The following is a 25,709-nucleotide window of genomic DNA, read 5'->3' as shown; positions in this document are numbered from 1 at the left end:
ACCGCAACATATTATCTTAGTCGAGCGTTTCTTCAATAGCTATCTAGTGGTGATGGTGGTGGTTACACTTCAAAAAGAATCAAAATATCTGCCATTGCGTCTACGGCTCAAATACCCACAGTATATGAATGAATCGAACGCACCCAATTGTCTGCCTAACGGATAGTATACATATTCATCAAATCGAAAATATTGCACCAAACGAACTGGGTCTGAATACTGAAACAGTACACATATTCAAAATCGATGAGGAGGCTGTGATGATGGTATAGGGTGAGTTGTTGAATAACATACGAAAACCACTTTAACCCATCTATATATTTGCATTACAGCTAAATCTTTACAAACAGCAAAAATTGCTGGCGCCAAGCAATTGGAAAAGGCAGTGAAGCGTTCATCACACTGTACGGATGATGTAAAGTTAGAAACTGCTGTTGTAACAGCTGCCACCGACACAACGGTCATCTCTACTTCGCCGAGTAGCGGCTCGTCCGACTATCTATCGAAGACAGTATAATCATATCTTTTGCCAACACAGGTTAGCGATGTGCTTGAACAGGAAAAGATTTCAATTGGAAAACAAAAACCAATTAAGAGAGTTTATTTATTATTAAAGTATTTACTTTTCTTTATATCAACAGTATTAATTTAAGTTGCAATATCAGGTACATATATAATAAGGGATGTGATACGATTGCTGTCGGAATTAGATTTGAAACCAATCAATACTCCCGCTAAGGGTTGCAGAATTATTGCTTGAATAATTAGATTTAGAACAATAATAAGTCTGACTTAATTACAAGTCGTACATTTTTAAGTTAAGCAAGAGAATTAGCTAAAGAAAACATAAAGATGCTACAAGCAGAAAATCGTAGAAATTTCAATAAGAAGAGGAAACCAGATACGAATTTTAAAATAAATGATTTGGTAGCGATATTAAGAACACAATATGGAGTAGGCATGAAATTAGGACCAAAGTTTTTAGGTCCTTACAAAATTGTTAAGTGTTTAAATCATGGACGATATGAAGTAGAACGTGTTGGAGATACTGAAGGTCCGAGGAAAACTACAACCATTTCAGAATATCTTAAACCATGGCCACCATCATTCGAGGTCGAATGAATGCAGGATGGCCGAATGTAGGAAGGGTCCGTAATTCTGGTTTAACTGTAAAACCTACCTGTTGCATATTACTTACATTTATAATTTACAATCTACATCATAGAAATGAAATCATATTCTGTTAAACGTTAATCATATTTTTTCAGTTGTAATGAATATTCGAGGCCGATCATACAATTTTCTATAATTATTTAACTTAGTATTCTATTTTAAATGGAAGTAAACCTACTTATATTCTAATGAACAATTGTACTAATATGCTAATATAATTAAATAAATAGTAAATAATAGCGAAATCCAAAACTATTAACCTATATATGTAATAAGGTATGTCGTGATACGATTGCTATCGGAATTAGATTTGAAACCAATCAATACTCCTGCTAAGGGTTGGAGAATTATTGCTTGAATGATCAGATTTAGAACAATAATAAGTCTGACTCAATTACTAGGCGTACATTTTTAAGTTCATCAATTACGACAACAATCGGTTTCCACGACACCTTTGAATTTTCTTTATCTGAAAAAAGAGTAAACCTAATCTGAATTTCTACTAAGCTTTAAGTTGTAGATTATTCAAATAATTGGAGTTTTTTCTAAAGCTTAAAATTATTTTCTGCTCGCTTTAAAAAGATTTCAATTGGAAAACAAAAACCAATTAAACGAGTTTATTTATTATTAAAATACTTACTTTTTTTTATATCAACTGTATCAATTTAAGTTGCAAATTCATGTACATATATAATAAGGTATGACGTGATCCTATTGCTGTCGGAATTATACTTGAATCCAATCAATACTCCTGCTAACAGTTACAGAATTATTGCTTGAATTGAGTATTCTTGATCTGAAAAAGGAGTAAACCTAATCTGAATTTCTACTAAGCTTTAAGTTGTAGATTATTCAAATAATTGGAGTTTTTTCTAAAGCTTAAAATTATTTTCTGCTCGCTTAGAATAGATTTCAATTGGAAACCAAAAACCAATTAAGCGAGTTTATTTATTATTAAAGTACTTACTTCTTTTTTATATAAACTGTATTAATATAAGTTCCAATTTCATGTACATATATAATAATAATGAAAATAATAAATATTGAAAATTCAATTTTTTTGGTTCATATTTTATTCATATGGCTGCTCCAAGTAAAGCAGGGATGCATCTTAACGTTAAGCTAATCGTTTATCAAAAAATTTCCACCGTTTCCGTTGAAACACTTCGAAATATTACCGATAAAGAAATTATCAAGATAAATTGTATCTCGTTTTTAGCCGAAACGAAAAGCTTTCGTTAACGTTAAAAACGTTAACAAAAACGTGATACTTTATGTTTGAATTGTGCTGGCAATGCTATAGCCATGGTGAAGCCGTAAGGTGGTAACAGCGAGCGGACATACACACACAAACTCCATGTAATTTGTTTGTGTAATTCGTTGGTGGTAATGTCAAAAATACTCTGAGAAATGTTCGTACTGTCAAAATTCGTGAGCAAAGTTGCAATCAGCTTGGCTAATGCTTTCACCTTTAATGACTCCGCCATCAATCAGCTTTGCCAGCATAGTTTGAAATTAATAATCAACATAAACGATTTGATTTCGTTTTGATATGGCAGAAAACGAAGCAAAATCATTTCGTTAATTTGACGTTTTTAACGTTAATAAACGAAATGAGCTGAGCTTACCGTCGCATCGATGGAGATCAAGTAGAAAGAACAAAATTATACTTCAATTACATACATATTGCATTTTTTTAGTAGAAACATTTGTCGACGTGTTAGATTTGGAAAATATTTTTAATTTTATTGGTAATAATTAGGTGAAAATATCCCTTTTTGCCTTTACATTTTGAACCGCGATTTGAAATCTAAGTTTGATTGCGTTTGATCATAAAGTTAACACACTCACAACCTCTTTCATTACCGTGGAAGAGTTCGTGTCTTTAGTCGTTGCGTATATTTATTTTACTTTAGCGCCAAAATCGAGTTGATAACTCAAAACAAAGCCAATATATTGAGTTTAGTATGCTAGCCTCACGTTTCCTCTAACAGAGCTGCTCTCTAAGAAAAAGAAGTTTGCTTGTAATACAGCAGCTGAAGATGCCTTTCAGCAGCTTAAAAATAAACTCACAGCGGCCCCTTATTGATTCACCCTGTGTATTCGAAACAGTTTATTGTCCAATGTGATGGATACCAGTACGGTGTTCGTGGTCTGTTAGCTCAAGCTGATAAAAATGGCGACGAAAGGCCTATTGCATTTATGTCCCACAAACTGAACAGAGCGCAGAGAAATTATACCGTCACTGAACTGGAATGTCTCGCAGTGGTTATGGCAATAAAGAAGTTGGGGCCATATATCGAAGGGCACGACTTTAAAGTCTTAACCGACCACGCGAGTTTGAAATGGCTAATGCGCCAAAAAGACTTAAGCGGAAGGCTAGCGCGGTGGGCCCTAAAACTACAAGGTTATAACTTTTCCATCGAGCACAGAAAAGGAAGCGATAATAAAGTCGCTGACGCGTTGTCTCGCGCTTTTGACGAACCCAGAAATGTGGAGGAGATAGAGTTAGAGATTTTGCCAGAAATAGATTTAGAATCGTCGCACTTCGAATCCGATGAATACCGAGAATTATTTTATTTTCTTTTATTATTATCAATTATAATCTGTATTATTTATTAAATGAATTTTTTCTGTATTATAATTTATTGTATTGTTGGTATATTTAGTTTAATTTTATTGTACTTTATTTTATGTTATTTTATATTTGTTTCATTTAAGGTAATTTTATTTTATTTTATTGCATTTTAATTTAACTTATTCTATTTATTTCATTTTATCTTATGTTCTTCTTCCTCTTTACATCTAGCAGATTTTTCTATATTAATATAAGTGTTTATGTAAGTAGGTATGTATGTGTTTATACATATTTATGAAATTTGGCTGCTATAGATCTAGGCTTATACTAATTTCCTCTCCATTATATTATTGAAAATTAATGCTAGGCTACCCCCTTTTTGTTTTGTAAATATTCATGAATCTAAGAAATTTAACCGGAATTGGAGGAACAATATTCTAATTTTAAAATTCTATTTTTAAATTTCGTACAATTGTGTATGCATGTATTATGTAGTCTTATTAAATATTTCTTATTTTGTTCTTCATTTAACTATTTAATATTTGAATTGATAGCTATGTTTATATGAACGCAGCATAAAATTTGATTAACTAATATTTTCACTCCTCTTAGGTATTCACTATCTATGTAACTGCATATATGCGTACGTAACTATATGTATGTATGCATAGCTAACTGGCAGTTCGGATACAATTTAAATTGCTCTTTATTACCTACTATCTATCTTGCGCCTGATTGCCGTTTCATTTAACAAAGTTTTTCAGTCTCAATTTTGGGGTTTTCGTATGCTAGTAGTAATTTTACTTGATATGTATTTTAATTACATTACATTATTTTAGTAATATAATGGAAGAGAGTCATATGGAATCAGCTTTTGGCAAAAAAAAAATTGTTTACGCTACGCAGCATAATTTTAATAAACATAAACAGTCACACCCAGCTTCCGTGATGCTGTTCGACTTCAGCAAAATTTTCTTTAAATATTTATTAATTTGTCGTTACGCGTTGAATTCAGCTATTCCCTACCAGTTTTCAGCACACAAAGAAAAAAACTCAACGGAATAGAGATTATGCTAAGGGTTTAGAATTTCTACATATATTGGAAACGAACTCTACAACGCAGACTTGAAAGTTGGATAGTCCTCTCACATCACATAGGCTGGATGCAAATATTGTTTGTTGCTTTACTGGGTTGCGGTCTGCGGTAAGCATTGAAACGAATATAAATTTAATCTTTTATGCATTGTTATTTAGAATATACGGGTTTGAGAAAAAAAATGCGATGATTAACTAGTTGCGTATGAATTAGCACACGTTCTTAACAAATATTAGTTAGCTACTAATATATCTGATTACCGTGGCTACAGTTGTTCAAGAAAAGAAAAAAAAAAATCTGAAATATATCAAATGTGGACACAACCCTCTTATGTTGAGATTAAGATAGTTGAAATTTTATGATTACCAAAGAAAAAATTACTTATATTAACTAAGTATTTACAAGGTAGTAATATTATTAGTTGTCCGTAGTATAGAACGAACTCACCATGTTTCAAACGTCGTTGCTGTTGTAGCTGGTTTTGCAGCAGGCCTATGTTTGCCGGTCCTGCAGTTGTATCTGACGTTTGTTGTATCTGGGTGGTAGTTGGTTATCGCTGACTATCTCTGGTGGTACGAGCGCGTGGTGTTGGCGCTGCTAATAGTAGCCGTGCTCAGTTTTGGCGCGCACAGTAGGTGGTTGTGCGCGGTTTTGGCGCACAAAGTTGGTGGTTGTGCGCGGTTTTGGCGCACGATGATAGTGCTGCTGGTGGTGGCTAAATATGCGTACACATTCACCATAATGGTACCGACTTCTCCGCGCGGGCTTTAATTGATTCTGGGTCTGAATGTTCCTTTATAACTGGAAGACTGAAACGCAGGCTCAATTTGCCAGCGAGGAAAATGCATACCCAGGTTTCAGGCATCACAAATGCGGTGTCAGCTCAGGTGCAAGAAGCATCCAACATCGAATTACGTTCACCAGTGGATCCCTGCTTCAGCCTGACTACACCCGTTCTAGTTCTAGCGAAACTCACTGGGAATCTTCCATCCTGCCATATCAACGCAATGACTATGCCGGCATTCCCAGACTTGGTTTTGGCATACAAGAGGTTCTACGTCAACGAAGATGTAGACCTCATACTTGGCGGAGACATATATCCCCAAATCATATTAAGTGGCCTTAAGAAAAACGTGCTTAACACACTTCTGGCCCAAGAGACAGTGTTCGGTTGGATACTAACCGGTCGTATCGAAGCACCGAATCCAACGAAGAGCATCATGTCCTTCTACAACGAGGTTGCGTTGGACAATCAACTGAAAGCTTTCTGGGAGGTAGAAAATTTGCCCAAAAATGCAATATTAAATGAAGAGGAAAGGTACTGCGAACAATTATTTAAGGAAACAACGAAACGAAATGAGAATGGAAGATACACCGTGTCACTACCTTTCCGGCAGGATTAGCCTAACAATATTAATTTAGGACCATCCCTGAAGAGAGCATGCTCTCAATCCTTCCGGAATGAGGGACGACTAATAAAAAACCCACAGTTAGGTAGAGAGTATGTTCGGGTGTTGTCGGAGTACGAAATGCTCGGACATATGAGCGAAATAAAAAACAATATTTTATCCGACGATTCGAATAATTATTTCCTGCCCCACCACGCCGTTATTAAAGCAGAAAGTACCACTACAAAGGAACGCGTAGTATTTAATACCTCGAGCCCTACGACCAACGGTAATAGCTTAAACGATATCCTCCTCCCAGGCCCAGTTTTACAAGCCGATCTACCCATCCTTATCTTACGATGGAGACTATACCGTTTCGTATTCAACAGCGATATCGAAAAGATGTATCGACAAATTTGGGTGAACGAAAATCACACCAAATTTCAACGCATTGTGTATCGCACTTCCCCGAATGACCCTATTAGTCTCTACGAATTAAAGACGGTTAACCTCGGAGTGAATTACACTCCATATCTCGCTATAAGAACGCTCCTACAACTAGCAGACGACGTCTCAAGTTCACAGCCTACAGCGGCTAGCATACTGCGAGAATATATGTATGTAAATGACATGTTAGCGGGTGGACATACGGTCACATCGATCATTAAAGCCAGATATGAAATTCGTCAAGTCCTACACTCAGCGAGTTTTCCACTTCGCAAATGGACATCCAATTCAGAGGACATTCTAAGGGACATCCCCAAAGCAGACCTGCTCAGTGAAAACTTCCTGACCTTCGAAGATACCAGTTCAGTTAAATCATTAGGAATTCGATGGAATGCCCTCCCCGATTTATTTTATTTTAAAGATCTTCCTGTACAACCCGGAAAACATTACGAAGAGAGGGATATTATCAGCAATCGCCAAACTTTTCGATCCCTTGGGATGGCTGGCACCAATGGTCATTGTGGCAAAAATAGTCATGCAGTGTATATGGTTAAAAAGGCACCGCTTGGGACGAACCAGTATCTACCAGTACCTGGGAACGATGGAAAACCTTCACCGACCAATTCCATGAAATCGATAAAATCAGGATGCCTAGATGGGTCAGCTTTTCACCAGGAAACGACATCGAGATCCATGGATTTTGTGACGCATCCGAGAAGGCTTATGCAGCAGACGTTTACATGCGCGTGAAAACGGATAATAACATCTGGACAAACCTGCTGCTAGCAAAAACCTGAGTAGCCCCAGTGAAAACTCTTTCTCTTCCACGATTGGAAATTTGCGGAGCCGTGCTGTTAGCGGAAATCACCGAATCAATTTTCAGGAACCTCAAATTGGGACCTGTGAAAGTCCACCTTTAGACGGATTCAACTATCGTCCTAGCATGGATAAGGAAACCGCCCTGTTCTTGGTCCAGTTTCGTCGCACATCGGATCACCAATATCATCGACATGGTCGGAAATAAGGAATGGTTGCACATGAATTCAGAGTCCAACCCAGCAGGTTTAGGTAGCAGAGGATTACCTGCATCTGAATTGGTCAACAACTCGTTGTGGTGGCAGGGACCTTCTTGGCTGCAAGAAGACACTTCCCAATGGCCAGAAAAAGAACATGACTACATCACCTCCGTAGAGGAAAAGAAGGCGAAGACCTGCGCAACGACAACCGTACATTCTACCGATGTTCTCCAACGCTTTTCTGACCTACCTAGGGCTTTACGGTGCTATCATACGTTATGAGGTTCTACCGAAGAACTCACCCCGAAACAAAAAATTTATGACATGGTGTCGTACTTAATCTCCCCTGATGAAGTTAAGGCCACTACACGATTTTAAATTAAAATCTATCAGAAACAACATTACAGTGCAGAATATAAAGATCTGAAGACCGGAAAACCAATTGAAGGGAAAAGTGCAATACTCTCACTTAATCCCTACATAGATCTAGATGGCATCATTCGGGTGGGAGGGCGACTCGGGACGTCAAAAGACTTAGCTTTTAATGAACGCCACCCAATCCTCCTCCCATACAACTGCAGGTTATCCCGTCTGACAGTCCTAATGTTTCATCAACAAAGTCTGCATGGGGAAAACCAACTCATGTTACGTCTGATACGCACCCAGTACTGGATACCTAACATCAAAGCCATGATTAGGGCAACAATTCACAATTGCAAAGTTTGCACTATACACCGAAAGCGTCCTCAGACCCAACTTTTGGGTATTCTCCCTCGCGAACGCACGACATTCATCCGTGCATTCACGAATACTGGAGTCGACTTCGCCGGACCTTTCGACATTAAAAGTTACCGCGGCAGAGGCTGTCGCCTATCCAAAAGCTGTGTTTGCATTTTCGTGTATTTTTCCACACGAGCAATTCATCTGGAGGCCACGAGTGACCTCTGTACCCCATAATTTTTAGCGGACTTCGCCCGTTTTATATCTAGACGCGGGTGGCCCAAAAACGTCAACTCCGACAACGGGACAAACTTTGTCGGAGCTTCACAATCCCTACGATCCAAATTCAAACTTTCATCTCACAAGCACGAGAGAACGCTGTCTCAAAATACAGCCACCAGTCACTTACGTGGCATTTCATCTCTGCGGGCGCTCCTCATATGGGAGGGCTGTGGGAGGCTGGAGTGAAAAGCTTCAAAAGCCACTTCAAAAAGATAGCCTCACCACACAAACTGATCTTCGAGGAATTCCATACACTCTTGTGCCGCATCGAGGCATGCCTGAACTCGCGGCCGCTTAGCCCGGCATCCAACGACCCAACGGACATAGAACCACTTACCCCAGGCCATTTCCTTACTGGAAGCCACCTACTGGCTCCGCCAGAGCCGGATGCTAGTGAGAGCACTGCCTCGATTATCAATCGGTGGCATAAACTCAAAGCCCGCCATCACACTTTCTGCAAGCGATGGAAAACCGAATATCTATCCGAACTTCAAAAGCGTGTGAAGTGGAAACATCCCAAACAAAATATAAAGGCGGGAGATCTCTCTGTCCTCAGAGAAGACAACTTATCTCCCAACGAATGGAGGTTAGGTCGAGTCGTCAACGTACACCCGGCGAAGATAACCGAGTTCACGTAATCGACCTCATAACCGAGAAGGGTCAAGTCAGACGACCCTTGGTCAAACTGATCCTTCTCCCAACGGAGGAGATGGATTGTGAGAAGACCAAGAGCTCCTCCTAACAATCCCTCCGTTCCTCTCCCTCCATTCCAAATTCCATCTTTCTATCGGGAATCCACCAGAAACCCAGCGCTCGTTCACCCGAAACCGGGGCCATCCCAAATTCCACCTTCCTATCGGAAATCCACCAACAACCCAGTGCTCGTTCACCCGAAACGAGGCCAACCAATAACCTAACGCAGATCCGATATCTGCCAAAGGACATAGAGGCCCTCGGCCTATTTTATTTTCAATGTTCAAGAAACAACCCCAACTCACGCGTTCTCCCATAACGAGGACACCAGAAAAGCCTACCGCAGAAACGAAAACGGATCTGCCACAGAATCTAAGGGCTTTCGGCTCTTTGTATATTTTAAAGTTCCAAAAGTCAACCCAAATTCACGTATAGAACCCTAACGCAGATCCATTGTCTGCCAGAGAACATAAATGCACTCGGCCAAAAGCACGAGACCAACAGAATTTTTTACCTAATGAGTAGGGACAGCCATATTCTAAATATGGGTTAACCATATTAAACTCGCTTTACAGAACTTTGCAGAAACCATGGAATCGTGGACTTTCGTAAACCTATGAACATACGAAACCTAAGCCAAATCAAAATTCATCGTTCAACGTCAAAAAACTCGACTAGTAACTGATTCACGTAAAAAAAAAAATACATATCATTGGTAACTTGTGGAGATACCATAACGAAATGCACTCATTGAGTATGTTCGGAACCTTCGTCTCCATTTAAGAATTTGGGGAATAGGTTATATTTGGAAATTAACGGTTCACCTGGAACACTTCCATGAAGACTTAAACGGACAAGAGCTTTCCGAAATTTCTGAACAAACGGGTGCATATTCCTTGTTTAGTAGGATCGCACAAAAGTTGGACTGTTGTTGTTGTAGCGATTAGGTTACACCCCGAAGGCTTTGGGGAGTGTTATCGATGTGATGGTCCTTTGTCGGATACAGATCCGATACGCTCCGGTAACACAACACCATTAAGGTGCTGGCCCGACCATCTCGGGAACGATTTATATGGCCACATTAAACCTTCAGGCCATCCCTCCCTCACCACCACCAAGTTCCATGAGGAGCCAGAGCCTCGTCTGTTAGTGAAACGGGATTCGCCGCTCGAAGGTGAGGTTGACAATTGGGTTGAAGAAGCTATATATTGCGCTACACAACCCCTTGAATCTACAAAAGTTGGACTCTTCTGTCCAAGTTTAGGCCGGAATATAGACCTCTAAGGCAATAAGCCATTTTCTTTTATTTTTTTTTGTCAGTTAAAATCCCATTGCAGGAGTAGCACAAAAACGTCCTATTTCAGAATTGGGTTGAGGAACGCCGTATCTCAGACTGCTTTTCATTAACTCCTCATATGTCAAAATGCATTGAGCTTATGCTGAGATAGGAAGTTTTCGAAACAAATTTTGAGATAGTGTATTTTTGTATAAAATTCTAATGTACGGCGTTCTTCAAACAATATCTGAAAGACTGACAAAACCAACACGACTTTATCAATTAACGAAATGTTTAGTAGAAAATGAATTCTTTCATAAAAAACTTTTGGCACTTTCAAATTTATTATGACTACTAATGTACTACCAAAGATAATTTTCTGCTACAACTTAAGTCCAACAGCTGGAGTGTAAATTTATTCAATCGAACTCACCCGCACACTGAGACAGGTTAAAGCTGCTTAATCATTGGTTTCCATTTCCGTTGAGGAATACGGTAATGTACGTATGATAAATAAACGATCCAGTCCAAGGGTATGTCACGGGGTGATGCGATATCGGTGGGTCCAATGTAAAACAAGAAAAAGGAGAACGATTTCAAGTTTCACACACAAAACCAATAGAGACTATTATTTCTTTTTCCCACCACCAACTCCACTGCCCACTTCCATTGTACGTGCAGCTATACCGCTATTAAATTTCTGCATTTTAATTGGGGGATAGCGCGCCGCCACTCCTGACTCCACCACTATCATCGTTTAAAACTTATTTCTTATGCATAAGATTCATTTAGTTCGTACGCCATTATTCCCTAATCGATCTAAATAGTAAGCAGATTCGCACAACGTGCACATACCGCGTCATCTGCACTCCCAATGACCCTGAACGATCACCCACGAGTTGTCCAATTTTATTCGGAAACTTAGTAGAAGTATACGACGTCTGCGTTTCGGTGAGGAAATTTTGTTGACTTGAGCCCAACGCATCATCGCAGACATAACAACGATTACGTGTCTTTACATGATGTGGTTGTTGTGGCAAATGACTCTGATGTGTATCACCGGACGTTACAATACCTAAACCAACCTTTTGTTTTCAATATACGGGGTTGGCTAAGACCGGTCACAGCCACAGCCCCACTTGTATGCAAGTGATTAATTTCCGCCAAATTCATTATTAATGCATACAATTCCATACATGTGAAATTACAACTCATCATTATTAATTTTCTCTACAACTTGCACTTTGATACGTTGATTTAACAACATAACAACCAACATTTTTACAGCTTGCTTTAATCGAAACGCATCGGCATCAGTAGTATCGCTTATACCAGCAAAACGACATAGTACGGCACGAGACGGCTCCGCTTCTTGGATATTGTCACACTGAACCATACTTTGAGTGGTACCAACTCGGTATTGCCATAATCCACGTAAAACACCTTATATGATGAATTTCATATCAAATCCAATATGCGTTGAACCCGACCTCCTCAGAATTTGATGAAATTTTGCATGGGGTTACACCTTACCCACCCAAAAACAACCTCATTTTTAGAAATTGCATTTTCGAAAAATTGTGGGCGTGGCAAGTTATCGAAATATCCGAAAATATTAGAAAAATGACGATAATAGGTACTTTAAAAGTGTGATTACTACGGAGTGGCTTTACCGATTTCAAAGATCTTTATACCATTAGAAAGGTATTGAAATAAGCTTTCAAAGAAATACACTGTAAAAATTTTGAGTATACTGAAAAAAAATTTTTTTTAAATAAAATTTAAAACTGAAAAAACACTTCAAAGATCAAGCGATTTTGAAAAATAAAATTTTATTTTAGAAAGGTCTATTGAATATATATAACATATCTGAAAACTAAAATGGGGTTTTTTGTTTTTAATTTTTTTAAGTAAATGCATCTCTTGGTTACTTTCTCATATTTGGATATCACGCGTAAATTAATCAACCAATTTGAAAAATTTTTATACCGTTAGAAAGGTATTAAAATCACCTTTGAAAACATATACTGTAAACATTCTATATTACACTGAAAGAAAAAAAATTTTTTTAATTTTTTTCTAAATTTTTTCAAAGACCAAGCGATTAAAAAAAAAAATTTTTTTAGAAAGGTAGATTTAATATATATAACATATCTGAAAACTAGAATGGTGTTCTTTTTCTTTTTTTTTAATTTATTTAAGTAAATGCATCTCTTGGTTACTTTGTGATATTTTGATATCACGCGTAAACTAATCAACCGATTTCAAAAAATTTTATACCGTTAGAAAGGTATTAAAATCACCTTTGAAAAAGTACACTGTAAACAATTTTTATTCCAGTGGGGTGCACCCCAGCTAACATCAAAACAACGGCTCGAATACTTCACGTACAAGGAAAAGGTCGGCGGCTCAATGTACTTGAGAACATGGAGATATACAAGTTAAAAACATTTGACGGCAGGATAATAAACGAACAAACCAACACTATCTCTGACGAAATATTTGAACCCTTAAAACTAGTTTACAAAAAACAGCACAAGCCAGAAGGTACAGCAACCAAACTCGTAACAATGAACAAGCAAAAACGAAGAATTTACCAAACGGCAAAAATCACCGATTTCTACCTACCTCAACCTACCGCTTAGCTAATAAGCGGTATGTCTAGATACCTACAAAAACAACCCTTGGAAAAGGTAACAATTCGGACGTATCAATAACGCACACACACACACACAGCACCCATGGACTATAAAAAACAACACAACGGATAGACACAGACCAGAACGAAACTAGGCATTGATATGGAATCAACTAATAAATACAGATGTGTGCAGCTATCAAGAAAATGTTCCTCTCAACTTCGAAAAATTAGCTTAAACGAAGCAGCGCTAATATCTGAGCATTTTCCAGCAGTCTCCGACATTCATCGTTGCCGTATTTGCGAAAGTTGTCGCTTTAAACTTAAGGATGCTATCAAGATTGCTGATAATCAGCGTTCTACTGAAACGGAAAGTGAAGAGGCACAAGCAATCTTGACTAGCTGTGACTTGTATCAAGAATATAAGGAATTTCCAACATGCAGCAGCTATACTAAATCACTCGAACGCAACGAACTCGTCGACAATATATATAAGCATGTTATTCCTCATCTTGGAAGCCATCCATCGCCAATGAAGCGAAAATATTTAGAAAGGGATTCATACTGCAAAAAAAAAAAACAGCTAATTACGCAAAGTATTTCGGATTCACTTGGAGGTGGTTCACTGTCAACTTTATCAGAAGACCTAAAGAAGATCAAAGCTTACTACGAACAAATTTTGGAGAACATGAAATATCAAATCGAAAACTGCTCAAATAATTTGGATAAGCAAAAAATATTATCTCTATTACCAAACACCATGCCATCTAAGGAAATTAAAGACATTTTTGGGTATGATTTATATTACGAATTGGTAAAAATTAGCAAAGATATACAAAAAAATAAAACAAAGTTTTCGGACGTCAAACGCTCTAGCATGGACAGGCGTAGTTTACCTGAACAAACTAGTAAGTAAGCAAATATTCCGAAAGTCAGCAGTATGAGCTGCGCAAAGTTGTATATTAAATTTAAATAAATAAAAATAAAAAATTAACTTTATCAAGTGTATGTCTATTTATTGTGCGTGTCTGAAAAATTTGATAATACGATTCTTGTTCGAATCTATTAGAATACTTAGTCATAGTATCTGTATCTGTATAACTTCCAAAGTATAGCTAGGTACCATTTTTGTCACACAATAATAGCAAAATAAAAAAAAAAAGTTAACAAGAGATGGTTTTACTTATAAAGTTTTTTAAAAGAAAAAAAAACACCATTCTAGTTTTTATATTAAATCGACTTTTCTAAAAAAATTTTTTTTAAATCGCTTGGTCTTTGAAGTGTTTTCCCAGTTTGAAAAAAAAATGTAGAAAAAAATTAAAAAAAAAATAAAAAAAAAAATTTTTCATTTTTTTTCAAACTGGGAAAACACTTCAAAGACCAAGCGATTTAAAAAAAAATTTTTTTAGAAAGGTCGATTTAATATAAAAACTACAATGGTGTTTTTTTTCTTTTAAAAAAATTTATAAGTAAAACCATCTCTTGTTAACTTTTTTAAAAAAAATTTGTTTTCAGTGTAATATAGAATGTTTACAGTATATGTTTTCAAAGGTGATTTTAATACCTTTCTAACGGTATAAAAATTTTTCAAATTGGTTGATTAATTTACGCGTGATATCCAAATATGAGAAAGTAACCAAGAGATGCATTTACTTAAAAAAATTAAAAAAAAACCCCATTTTAGTTTTTAGATATGTTATATATATTAAATAGACCTTTCTAAAATAAAATTTTATTTTTCAAAATCGCTTGATATTTGAAGAGTTTTTTCAGTTTTAAATTTTATTTAAAAAAAAATTTTTTTCAGTGTACTAAAAATTTTTACAGTGTATTTTTTTGAAAGCTTATTTCAATACCTTTCTAATGGTATGAAGATCTTTGAAATCGGTAAAGCCTTTCCGTAGTAATCACACTTTAAAAGTACCTATTATCGTCATTTTTCTAATATTTTCGGATATTTCGATACCTTGCCACGTCCACAATTTTTCGAAAATGCAATTTCTAAAAATGAGGTTGTGTTTGTGTGGGTAAGATGTAACCCCATGCAAAATTTCATCAAATTCTGAGGGGTCGGGTTCAAAATGTACGTTTTTTTCAGCCTTTGATATGAAATTCATCATATATATATTTTCATCTTCAATGCCAATCACCTTAGCACGATACCAAAATGCATCTTTAGCATATTGCGCCAATACAATTTTCGCATTATCCGGCCCCTTGTAGCTGACTAGTATGTTTGGTATATTTATGCCAAAAAAGGGACGAACTAAATCAAGAGAGTGTATATTAGGATGTTCTCAAACTTTAAAATTTTATTGCTGATTTCTGAAAAATCATTCCGATTCTTTAGTAAGTATGCTGGTGCTGGCGTATCAACCTTTGTGTCGGGGATGTTTTTAGTTTTTTTTTTAAATTCCATGTTGGCTCTTCTATTGCAATAGCTGCAAGAAACACCTCAAATCGGCTTTCGACTTTCGGCTTATCACGTTGGTCATTCTTATTATTGTATTTTGGTCTTAACTTAAGGTCTATAGTTGCCTCTATTAAATCTCGTGACTTGTGCCCCAATGTCCACAACGATAGACAACTATCTACTACCTGATCAACAAGGTACTGAAATTCATTCTGATTCATTTTATTCAGTATCAGTAATTCTATTCATTTTGGATCGTTTTCTGATATGTTGCAATTGAGTTGAGTGCAGCACCATAAAAATGTTGCAAGTTCTTTGCAACGGACCTCTTCGTTAGCCAATGTGTCAAATCTTTTCAGAGACTGGAGACGTTGCAAACAATGCTCCACTAAAGGTTCAATAATAGTATTATCATCTTAATGATTATCAGCAAAATAAGCAAACAAATGCATACATTCACGTAACTGAATCCTCTCAAGCATATCGTGAGTACAAAGCTTTTTCAAGTGTTCGCAAACTTGCCCAGATTGTATTCACGGAAGCCGCATTGAGGTGATTACTTATTATTCGCTCTTCATTTAATCGCTCGTTGTATAGTTCACTTCCGACACGAATAGCTGTTTTGAAAGCAGCATCTGCTATTACGTGTCACGTCCATATATGGGTGTAAAGGATTGTCATGGTAATCCAGTAGAAGCACAAATTACTCCAGTGTGGTCAAGCGTTCACTACAAAATATCGAGTATTGTTTAAGATAAATGCACCCCCCTTGGGCCTGGTTACATATATAATACAAACGCACAAAATGCACAGAAACACACGCAACAAGTCTCATCCTGATTTCAACTCCAATATTGCTCAGCTTAGGCACCTATCCATATGAAGTGAAACTTGGTGAACATCGGCTAATTTCAATACATGTCTCCGGTGTTCCCACAGTGGTTTTTAGTGGTGATGGTCGTTTAAAATCAACACAAATAAACCCGCATGTACCACATACGCCGATTAACTTGAAATTCTACAAATATAGTGGTGATACATCTGGTGCTTATCTATTCATGCCACCTGGGCCGGCGACACCGTTAGTCGATATGGGACCACCGACAGTGCTTGTAGGCGAAGGTCCACTTGAAGCTAGTGTCACCGTCGGTATTCCGTTTGTGGTACATCAAACAGTATTGCGTGGCGGTGCACCTGTATCACAAAATCTAGTAGATATTGGACGTATGGATAATACAGAAATCGCTATGCGTTTTTTGACCAATTAAGAGTGGCGATATATTTTATACTGATCTCAATGGCTTACAGATGATTAAGCGACGACGTTTAAACAAACTGCAACGTCAAGCCAACTACTACCCAATTCCAACATCGGCGTATACTAAGGACGACGAGCTACGTTTCACATTGGTCACTGAACAACCATTGGACGGCTCCTCACTGAGTTCCGGTGAATTGGAAATAATGCAGGATCGTCGCTTAACGCATGACGACGAACGTGGTCTGGGACAAGGAGTTTGATAACGAACCGGTTATGCATATATCTAGAATTATTTTAGAACGTATATATATATGTTTAAGGCTCTTGGAAACTCAGCCGTCGGATGCATTAACTCCAGCTGCACCTTTGGCATCGCAAACGTTGCTACGTCCTTTGGATAAATAGATTATTTATTGAAAATAATGGGTTGGGCAGCTTTTGGCGAGCAACGAAGTGGTGTAGGCAAAGATATATCCATTGCAGGTATAAGAAATCTTCCGCCAACTAACAAAATTACCAGTTGTTCTTGATCGTCCTTCAAAGGAACCATCACTTAGTACAGGAGTTATTGTGCATCGTACGCTTTTATTACAATGTGGTGCAGCTGATCAGCCAACAAATTTCATTAACCTGAACAAATTGCTAATGTTGGACATTATAATCGGTTTTTATAACGCAAGTCTAACGCAAAGACTGGATAATATTGACGCAATAAACATTTGTGCTTTGGATACGCAGGCATACATATTGCAACATCAATAAGGCTAGAAAATCTCGTTTAATGTCTCAAACAATATTTTTCCTGACAAACGCACTCATAAGTTAAGCTTTAATTTAGACAAAAAATAAAGCTCGAATATCCCATCAATTAAATATATCTCACACCATCAACCTGCAAAGAAAATAAAAGAAATTTCACTAACATCGTCGTCTATGGACATCGCGAAGGTGTGACCACTGACGGCGTGGCCGACGCCGCAGTTGGAGCACCCCTTTGCGATGCCGGTACGCACAATAAACAACAAATACAAAACCAATTATTAGCTCCATCTCCTCCGCGATCTCCACGCCAGCAACCTAAAAATAAAAGAAAATTAATTAATACTATGAAATAAAAGAAACGTATTTATCATTAATAAAATTAATTAAAAAATTTACAATGTACTTACCCTTTCCTTTGTAACTGTGCCATCGTATTTCAACCAACTTCAACCACGCGTAAAAATTAAAGAATGAGGCAACGGCGCAGTGAATCGAACTTACCGGTTAACGTGGGGCACGACTCACCCCTAAGATAAGAGTCTCAAAGTTCTACCGCGAAGCCAGCCGGGTAACAGAAGGTCCATCATAAAAAAAAGTAAGTCATTTCAATTTAAAAAAAAAGGTAAATAAATTTTGTTTCCTAGTTGAAAGGCTATGCGGCAACTAGACATTTGTTAAGGAGAACTCATGAAAACTCCGTATGGTATTTTCTAGTGGCTATCGCCCCCACAGAAAGGCTAAAAAGAAATTATGGGTGTAGACATTTTGAGAAAGGAGAACTCGTCAAAACTCCACAAGGTTAGTCCAACCCGAGTTTGGACTGCCACGCTGTTCACGGTTCTCGGTGAGAACGCGTGTAAACACCCTATGAAATCGTTGCTCGGGGAGAATACTTGGCGAGATGTCCCCAACCGCCAAAACGCCCAGATAGGGTAAAAAAAAATAAAATTTGTAGGTTTAAAAAAATCAATTTGTAAAGTTAGCAAAAAAACATTTTTTTGGTTTATTGTGGGCGAATATCCGAAGCATGGAAGCGACCTATCAATTTCCCGTTTAGGTCCTCGAGATCATACAATGAATTGCCTACTTTTCGGAGCACTCGACACTTACGGTATTATGGGCAGGAATTTGGCGTTAATGCCCTGTTTGAAGTTACTCAAAGCAAAGTTTTTCCGGAAAACTTCCTGACCTTCCTTGTAGTTGACTTGCCTAGAGCGCTTGTTATAAGTGTTTATCCCCCTATCCTTTGCCTGCCGAGTTTCTCTAAAATAATGTACGCTGAACCATGAACCATGTTTTGACCAATAATGCAAAGTATAGAGAGCACTGAATCGCCGTATGAAAATCACTTCTCAGAACTGATAAAATTTCGGGTATATTCTTATCCTAATCGGTATGGTCTGGTTGATCCTTCAGGAAAATTCTTATTTTAGAAACAATTTCTCTATTAACTCGTTCTGAGGCGTTCGCTTTCATTTCCTTCGAGATAATTTGTTTACCATTGTCACTATGAATAAACTCAGGGACACCTACAGCTGGAAAAATTTCTGAAGCGAAGTAATTTATAACGTTAACAGTTGTGGCTCTCTGCATAGGCTTTAGCCAAACATACTTTGCAAAATGGTCCAGAACTATGATAAGAAATTGATTTCGCCGTTTGGATCACGGATAAAGCCCTAGAAAATCGCAACATAACCGCTGAAATTGCCTTTCGGCTGCAAAGGTATTCCCTATAGGTGGTCTTGATGTGGGCTCGTGGATTTTACCGCTTTGTCACATCGCTGGACGTAGTCACTGACGTCCTTAGCCTGCTGTGGCCAGAAGTATTTTTGCCTAACGCGTTCCAGGGTTTTCTGCCACCCACCATGGTAACTCTGGTTGGCGACATGTGCCAATCTCACGGCTTTCTCCGTCAGCCCCTTCGGCAGCCACAAACGCCATAGCGAGTCTTCTTCACCTTCCATCCCCTTCCGAAATTTAACCCCCTTGAAAGTGACACCATCTACTCGTAAGTCCTCGTAAGACTCCTCGTTTTCAGTTACGGTCCTAATCAGATCTAGATATTCGTTGCTGTTGAATTCGGGAGAGACTAAATCTATTTCCCGGGTGTGGCAGTGAAAGTCAACTCGTCGGCATCAAACCGCGAAAGCGCATCGGGTAGTACATTCAGGGTACCTTTACGATGTTCCATTCTAAAGTCGCATCTTTGCAGCAGGAGCGATCACCTCGCCAAACTCCCGCTCAAGCCCTTTTGCGTCATCAACCACTTGAGACTGGAGTGGTCCGTGATAATCCGAAGCGGTAAGCCTTCAATATAGGGTCGGAAGCGCTTCACGCTGACTATTGCGGCGAGGCATTCCAGCTCGGTTACTGTATAATTGCGTTGAACATTATTCAGCTTTTTCGAAACGAACGCGATTGGATGCTCAGCGCCCTCATCATCGATCTGGAACAACACCCCGCCAACACCTATTTTGGAAGCGTCGCATTGGATTACAAACTCTTTGGAAAAATCGGGTTGGGCCAAGACAGGAGCGGAACTCAAGGCTATTTTAAGTTTTTCGAAGGCCTCTATAGCTTCAGTGGTAAGTTTGAAAGAGCGTGATGACTTACGAAGGCAGTCGGTCAAGGGACCTGCCAAGTCAGCAAAATTGGTAATAAATGCCCTGTACCAATTTGCCGTGCCCACAAACCTACGCATCTGCCATGGAGATTTATGGATCGGAAAGTTTTGCTTCGCTTCTATTTTCCCTGGATCCACTTTCAAGCACGCGCTGCCTATCAAGTACCCTAGATATCGAATTTCTTTCTGACAAAATTTGCTTTTATTTACGTTTGTTGTCAGACCTGCGTCGGTCAAAAACTTTGCCACTTCCGCCAGCAACTTCAGGTGGTCCTCAAAGTTCGTAATGCATACCATCAGGTCATCCAGGTAGACGAAGACATTCTCCCGCAGACGCGAAGGGATTGCCTTTTCCATCAGTCTACTCATAGTCTGCGGTCCATTGCACAGACCAAAGGGCATTGCCTTGAAGTGGTACAGAGGCCTCCCCGAAACCGCGAATGCGGTTTTTTCCTTGGAGGACTCCGTCAATTTGATCTGAAAGAAGGCGTCATTCAGATCAATGCCACTAATAAAGTGCGTATCCTTCAGTCTGCTCAATAGGCCGTTATTGTGAGGTAGCGGGTATGAGTCTTTCTTAGTTACCGCGTTGGCTTTCTGGAATCTATGCAACACCTAACTTTACCTGGTTTCCGGACCAGTACCACAGCACTACACCACGGAGAGTTCGATTCCTCTATAACTCCAATTTCGAGTAGCCTGTCTATCTCGCTGAAAGCTTCGGCTTGCCTCGGTGGCGAAAGAGGGAAATGTTTGCTTTTTATAGGAGCCGCATCACCAGTGTCAATGAGATGTTCCACTAACTTCGTTTGCCCCAGACCTAACTTTTCAAATGAAGGAAACGCATCTATGCCCTTCTTTAAATCTCTTCTCCGGGTTGGTGACAAATCATGGAGATTAAGTTCTTCGTCATTTTCGTTGCTAATCTCTAGGCACTTTACACTTAGGAATATTTCGGGAGCTAACGCAATTGCTCTCCAAAAATCAACCCCGAAGTAAGCTTCTTACAGAAGTGAAGCAACAAGGTAAAAACGAATAACCTTAGTGGTATTTTTGAAGGTGACCGGTAAATATATCGATCCATAATTTTTTTGCTCGTTGCCACCCGCGGTATATATGAACGCATGTAGGGACTGATAATCGAAGCCGTTATCTTTTAGGAATTCTTCCCCAAGATAGAGACGTTAGCTCCCGAGTCCAACAACCCCACAGTAAAACTGTCTTTGATTTTTGCTTTAAAGAGAGGCCTTTCATCCTCCGTAGGCATTAACGTGGTGGTTTGCAGCAATCTACGCTCCTGTACTCTCCGGTGATATTTTTTCCTGCACCTCAAAATATTTTCTGATACCGGTTGTTTTTCAAAAATCGCATGTCTTACTCGCTCGTACCTATGTTCCCTTTCTTCTAGATTAAGGGGAAAATGCGTCTGGCAAGCGGCATCCCTATGTTGGCGTTGCAGAATTCTGGTTGGTTCGCCCATCGCGGATGAAGACGTTGGACTATCGGAATTGGAACTATTGAAATTATCTGTACTGTCAGGGAAAGTTAATATTACCTTTGGGTACTCCTTCGCCAGGGTGCCACTACTCCTCGGAAGCTCACCACGTCCATGCAACCCTGTACCTGCGAGAGACCCACCTTCCGGTTCAGCGCACGGGACGACGCCTCGAGCACTGGCTGGTATGGGGGCTATGACACCGAACGAGGTTCCCCCGTCTTCTCGCTCGGGGACTGGTTTTCCTGCCTACGATGGTCCCTAGGGCATTTTGGAGTAAATACTCCCCTATGCGAGCATTTAAAACAAAATGGATTTCTAATGGGTTCCTTACAGTAAATATAGGAATGCCCCATAGCCTGACAATTCCAACACTGGAATTCTGAATAGCCCGGTTTCCTGTTGCGTCGATATTCCAACGCCTCTATCTGCGGATCAGCTTCGCAGTCCTCGCCTTTCATCCTCAAGTCCGGGGTTATCGTGCGGGCCTCGTTCACGTGACGTCCCGGATAAGTGGTTCCCAATAACTTGCGTTCCTTCAGCACTTGTTCCCCTCTGCGTGCTACATCGCGTAGATGATGAAGATTTCTCACTTCCGCGTTGAAAAGCATCAGCTTAAGGCTACTGTTGATGTTCCTTTTTATGATGTCAATCAGTAAGACCTCTGACATTGGTGCTCTTAGGCGCGCATTTAAGGATACTATGTCCGTGTGGAACACGTCATAGCACTCACGTAGCTTCCGCTTACGCATGGAGATCTCCATCATGATCTCGTGGTCACTTTTCAGGGTCCCGAATTCTCTTTTTAGTGAGTAGCACAAGAATGCATAAGTCGCGTTTGGGGTTTGTTTCGTAAACAACCAGTACCACTCTTCGGCCCGCCCAGAAAGGAATAGGTGGAAACTAGCCATTATTTGGTCGTCAGAACATTGTGTACGCTCACACAGCGTGTTTAGCTTAAACAGGAAATCCGCAACGCTCCCAGCACCATCGAACGATATTTTCCACTCCTGGGGTTTTACTACTATGCTGCTCGGAGCAGGGTTCGCTGGGGTTACAACCGCTGGGAGTGGGTTACGTTCCGTTCTAATCGCGTTTCTGTTAAAATTCATCTATTGTTGAGCCGACTAGAGAGCTGCGCTGAGCTGGTCCATGTTGTCTCTGATCGTTCCCATCTCCCTCCGCATTTCTTCCTGCGAGGTCTGGAAAAGTTGGTGTAACCACCCACAAGTCTCCACGAGGAGCTTTGGCACGGATCCCTGGGGTATGCGCCCTATCGCTTGCAGCTCCTCCAAAATTCCCATGATTTAATGGCAAAGGCCTAGCTTTGTCCTGTGCGTATGTCGACACAGAATTCCCCCCTCCTTCACCCTATATTATAGACGACGATTAGTTTAAAAAAAAAAAAATATATATATATATTGGAAAAAAAAATTTCGCGAAAGTTCAATTTGGTATTAATTCGATAATCGTATCGAATAAAAAAATTCAAAAAGCTGGAAATAAAATAGTTATTGAAATATGCGTGTTATATAATCAATAAAAAACAGTATAGGTTTCGCAAAACTACTTGCGTATTTAGGTGTAATGGGAATGCTGACATCCCATCATTAGAAGGCAGTGTTATACAGGCACAAAAAATATAAAGATTTGTTTATTCAACAATCCACTCAAACTCGTTCCTAGTGCTCCCAACCGCAGTGCAAAGGGGGTCTCAGGGACCCACCTCTGATACTGGTTGAGGCCACTAGGGTCAGTTCCAGACGCACACAGTTCGGCTTCAGCACACCCAGCCTCAACGCAAGGGCAATCTCCAGGGGCTCACCTCGGGGACTGCCTGGGGGTGATGGGGCCTCCCGTACACTCAAACTGGACATACCTCCTGCCTCCGCCGCAATAGAAGGAGCGGTTTCCAAGTCCGCTCTCCAGACGGGAGGGACAGGAAAGGGTGCCGCTTTGAATCCCAGCTCAACCCGTCGCAATCCAGGTGGTATTCTAGGATACCACCTGAGACGTGGGACGAGCTGGTGTTCTTGTAACACACACACACTCATACCAGACAACACAAGACAATACAAATATTCGGCAGAAAAGGAAAAAAAATTACAAAATTAAAAAAAAAAAAAATAAATAAAACTCCAATTAGCGGACACATATTTTAAACCAGAGCCGACTAACGGACAACATCCGGGAAAACAAAAACCCCAATCTACAAAAAAAACTAAGAGCGTGCAGCACTGCCTCACCGGGTGAATACAAAACCCGGATAACTTGACGTGCAGTCCCGTGGAACCGTCCAACCATCCCATCGCAATGCAGGTGGCTGCTCCTACGGCTACTAACATGGGACTGGTGGGATGGTCATCTTCACAATTTGACCCGAACTGACCACCGAGACCAGCGCCTCAGGTGCCACGTTGTGCGCCATCTGTTATGGCATCGCATCTACAATGGAGCGACAAGGAAGGCAGTCGCCATGATCTAGTGGTGCTCTGTGGCTAGTCATGTCGCCTGGGCGGGATTCTTGCCAACCTTGCCGTCCTGCGCCATAAACGGAAAAATTCCTATCATGCCTATTCAAAATAAACTGTCAAAAAGCGCAGAACTCATTCAAAACGCCTACATTTCAAAATAAAACGACATCAGAATAGAAAATTAGTAAAATTTTGGACAATGGGCGTGGCACCGCCAATTTTTAAAAAAAGGTAATTTAAAATTTTGCAAGCTGTAATTTGGCAGTCGTTGAAGATATCATGATGAAATTTGGCAGGAACGTTACTCCTATTACTATATGTATGCTTAATAAAAATTAGTAAAATCGGAGAACGACCACGCCCACTTAAAAAAAAATTTTTTTAAGTCAAATTTTAACAAAAAATTTAATATCTTTACAGTATATAAGTAAATTATGTCAACATTCAACTCCAGTAATGATATGGTGCAACAAAATGCAAAAATAAAAGAAAATTTCAAAATGGGCGTGGCTCCGCCCTTTTTCATTTAGTTTGTCTAGAATACTTTTAATGCCATAAGTCGAACAAAAATTTACCAATTCTTGTCAAATTTGGTAGCGGCTTAGATTCTAGGACGATAACTTATTTCTGTGAAAAAGGGCGAAATCGGTTGAAGCCACGCCCAGTTTTTATACACAGTCCACCGTCTGTCCTTCCGCTCGGCCGTTAACACGATAACTTGAGCAAAAATCGATATATCTTTACTAAACTCAGTTCACGTTATTATCTGAACTCACTTTATATTGGTATAAAAAATGGCCGAAATCCGACTATGACCATGCCCACTTTTTCGATATAGAAAATTACGAAAAATGAAAAAAATGCCATAATTCTATACCAAATACGAAAAAAGGGACCAAACATGGTAATTGGATTGGTTTATTGACGCAAAATATAATTTTAGAAAAAAATTTGTAAAATGGGTGGGACACCTACAATATTAAGTAGAATAAAATGAAGAAGTTCTGCAGGGCGAAATAAAAAACCCTTGAAATCTTGGCAGGAATACTGTTCGTGGTATTATATATATAAATAAATAAGCGGTATCCAACAGATGATGTTCTGGGTCACCCTGGTCCACATTTTGGTCGATATCTGGAAAACGCCTTCATATACACAACTACCACCACTCCCTTTCAAAAGCCTCATTAATACATTTAATTTGATACCCATATCGTACAAACACATTCTAGAGTCACCCCTGGTCCACCTTTATGGCGATATCTCGAAAAGGCGTCCACCTATAGAACTAAGCCCGACGCCCTTTTAAAATACTCATTAACACCTTTCATTTGATACCCATATCGTACAAACAAATTCTAGGGTCACCCCTGG

General features: G+C 39.2%; 1 protein-coding gene, 1 long non-coding RNA gene and 1 pseudogene across 2 annotated transcripts in view; all 3 read left to right on the top strand.

Annotated features, from left to right (window-relative positions):
* Window positions 1-25,709, top strand: part of LOC137235148 (glutamate receptor ionotropic, kainate 1-like) — a 2,828,327-nt gene that overhangs the window by 908,053 nt on the left and 1,894,565 nt on the right. The gene's annotated exons all lie outside the window — the stretch shown is intronic.
* Window positions 70-2,228, top strand: LOC137234172 (uncharacterized). Its single transcript, XR_010947716.1, has 2 exons — window positions 70-273; window positions 333-2,228. It is a non-coding gene; the product is annotated as an uncharacterized lncRNA (long non-coding RNA).
* LOC137235149 (alpha-mannosidase 2-like) lies at window positions 7,693-17,386 on the top strand (annotated as a pseudogene).

Source organism: Eurosta solidaginis, chromosome X (assembly GCF_040869045.1).
Source record: "Eurosta solidaginis isolate ZX-2024a chromosome X, ASM4086904v1, whole genome shotgun sequence".
Taxonomy (NCBI): Eukaryota; Metazoa; Arthropoda; class Insecta; order Diptera; family Tephritidae; genus Eurosta; species Eurosta solidaginis.
This window is presented reverse-complemented; position numbering and strand designations above follow the sequence as displayed.